Source organism: Saccoglossus kowalevskii, chromosome 21 (assembly GCF_978046115.1).
Source record: "Saccoglossus kowalevskii chromosome 21, keSacKowa6.1, whole genome shotgun sequence".
Lineage (NCBI taxonomy): Eukaryota > Metazoa > Hemichordata > Enteropneusta > Harrimaniidae > Saccoglossus > Saccoglossus kowalevskii.
The window spans coordinates 26948363-26951705 of record NC_140661.1 but is presented as its reverse complement, the minus strand read 5'-3'; the positions used below and the strand labels follow the sequence as shown (position 1 = coordinate 26951705).

The window sequence follows — 3343 nt, the reverse complement described above, 5'->3', positions numbered from 1 at the left end:
GTTTGTGCCATATCCCACACTTGATGATTTAGGATTTCACCAGTAACGGGTCTATGTATATATAAATAGCTATATTTTCTTCTACAATTCCAATGATAGCATAGGTTGGGTCACATACTAAGACTCACAAAGCGTCAAACACAAACATAAATGATATAATCAGTGGCCGGAAGATACCCAAAGCGCCAACAAGACGTGGACCATATCAATCCGAATTTTGATCAATTAATCTATAATAATAATAATGGTATATTTACATAATTTCCGAATCTCAATATATTTTTTTGAAGAAACAATCAATCAATTTCCTTGAAAGAGACAATTGCAAATTAAAATGATTATGACCTTGATACTTCGCAACGAAAGAATGTCGGGTGATGTGGTCAATTATTTGAATATTTTCCCTTGCAATCGTGTTTTCCGTATTTTAAAATTAGATAAAATAGTTAAACGCAACACATCTTTCATATGTTATGTATCTGTCACAAAGTATAACTCTTAACGAGCATTTCTGAATTTGTTCTAGTTGGTTTGTTTCCTTATCGTTAACATTTGAGTTCAAAACAAGTACTGCATATATAATAAATATAAACGACACGAACGTAAATGAAGACGATTAATTTGTGATATAGTTATTCAAAAAGCCAGCAAAACATATATTTCAAAAAGGTAAGGCAGAACAAGCACAAGCGTAGAATATTATGCACGTTGGTTAAATTGAAAGGGGAGAGGAAGTCACGAATGGGGAATAGAAAGTCACGAATTGACCAAAATCAACAACATCAGTGTAAGACGTGTAATTATGTGTACAACAGATTAATGTAAGACAGTGAAATGATGACTATACAGCAGTGATGTCTATCATATAATACGCAACAAGTAAACTTGAATGAGATATATGCATATATGCAACTGTTCGTGTCAAGAATTGAAAGTCATACCAATATTGCTACTGATTTCACTATTAGTATACTTAGACATATTACGAACATATGAATACGTTATTAGAACTTATGACCAATGCAAAGCGCCTCCACTCGCTACTGTACACTCTCACTACTACGCGCACCTTCACTACACCTCTCTAACCATTTCAACAAAGACAAACATATACACTGACGAGATGGACACGCACAAGTCGAGTCATTGACGCCAAAAACAATTGCATATATTTCATTTTATTTCTTAAATTGGTTTATGTTAATAGCTTGCATATCCCACAATCAAAGTTAAAATAGGATTTTATAAACATAATTTAATCAACGGGTTCCAGTTAATGTTTTGAATTTTGTATAAATTGACAATATATTATTATCGATTACATGAGAAATTAATTTTCGACTTGTGGTTATTTGACCTTAACATCATATCGAGTCTACAGCTTGGCTATTTCATTACATATACACGTGACATTACAATGTGTGAAGTATATCTAAAGTAAGAAACGACAGCAGCAACTATTAATTAATTCAAATTCATATAACAAATGCTCAGATAAATATATTTTTCGGAAAGTTGAGATATAGGAATATGTCTTAGTGTGTATTTTCGAGTCACTGTTCGCTCAAGGGATTATCTTACGAAATATTGGGAACAACTGAAAATTAGTTTCGTTTACAATGATTATGACTTAGCCGTCGAAAAGTCATCAATGACTCTGATAATAAGATTATTCATCGGTGGTTCACCAACTGCCCGCTCTCTCAATAAAACGAAAGCCAACATCATTGATAAATAAACATTATCATACACGCGTTTGTTGCTATTCTATTTGTTTGTTCGAGTCGAACGTTTTTATGAATAATTAAATATATTACTAGTACATAATGCTTAGTAGAGTAATATTACAAAATGCATAAATATATGCAACATCTTGCCCCAAAATTATGTGTGGCGGTCAAAATGCTAAACATTTGATCGCGTGTTACCTGCTAGTGCTCTTTTTATTCCTGGCAACCTTCCACATACCTCCTCCCAGTGATCAAAACATGGCAAACCGGCCAAACATTGGACAATGATCATGGACGAAATGACGAAAACAATCAATAATATCCTCGTGCTGTTCATTGTGGCTTCAGGGTTATCTACAAAAAAATAATATATTGTGGTATATATATCGAAGATGAAGATGGATTACTATTGCATTTGAGAATCTGACACATCCTGTACTGAGATGCATACCATAGACGAATGCAAACAAGTTTGCAGCCTGAGAATAACAGAATACAAATTGATCGTCAAAGCGGAAGACCCAAAATGCCCTTTAAATGGCAAATAGTGACAATATAGAAATTTAAATATGAGATCACGATATACAACGATTTTAGGGTGTATTGCTTTTGTTTTATGTTTATTTGACGCATTTTGCACAGCTGCATACTATCCACACCAGAACGAAAAAAATGGGGAAAAAACACGACAATTTGTAATTTCTGTGCGTATTACATGGGATGTGTTTTAGGTAACTGTTTAGGTATTTTTCAGCTCTATGTTAGATCATACATCATAGATTGTAAACAAAATCATGTGTGTCAACTAATAAAAGACAGAAAATGTAGTCTACCTCTCACTGTGCGTCGAAGCTGAACAAACACACATATCCCAACAAATTCATAAAATATAACTATAAAAATTAAATATGATATACAAAACTAAAAATAAAATATATTCTTCATTAAGTATAACTTGCTATTAATATTTTTTAAATACAAGAATAGAGAGTCCATTCACATAAAAACAATTCCAATAATCTACTTGTAACAAGTACATAGAAAAAAAAAAATTGCAAAAATAAGCGATCGGTTTGAATACTCACATTCAGCGGATTATGTAGTTGATTTGACGATCTCTTCCTTGGTTATAACTCGATTCTACACTCACTGTTAATAGTGATCACTAGTCGCTTTTATATTGCGGCGTCAAATATGATGACCGCGTAATAACAAATTATACAGAGACGCCTCGCGTTAATAAATATGGTGTTGTTATTGGTAGATCGTGTCATATGAGGAAAATGCTCAGCGGGACAAAATGAGTAATCAGCGGAAAATGACACTGTCAATTGATGTAAATGACAGGGTATTAAATAGGACATATTGCATATTATCTGTAAAAAGATCAAGGTCATATAATAACAGGTCATCATTGCATGTGCGCGTTGAAATGCCAGTACCCTTTGTTTTAAAGTCGCAGTTGCTGCAAAGCATGTTCGAGTTTTTAATTTTCCACGCGTTGTATCGCGCGACGCTATGCGACGACCGTGGCGTTTTATGGAATGCTATGTCTCTCTCTCTAGCTATATACACATTTGGTACTTTAGAATATTAACATGATCCATACGGAA

At 33.4% G+C, this 3343-nt stretch overlaps 1 long non-coding RNA gene across 1 annotated transcript in view; it reads right to left on the bottom strand.

Moving 5' to 3' along the window:
* The window catches only part of LOC102801510 (uncharacterized), a 3944-nt gene extending 1037 nt beyond the window's left edge, over positions 1 to 2907 (bottom strand). The window contains exons 1-2 of the long non-coding RNA XR_438582.3: positions 2816 to 2907; positions 1929 to 2084 (exon numbers count right to left, since the gene is read on the bottom strand). This is a non-coding gene — a long non-coding RNA (uncharacterized LOC102801510). The remainder of the gene's footprint in view (positions 1 to 1928; positions 2085 to 2815) is intronic.
* Positions 2908 to 3343: the final 436 nt, after the last annotated feature.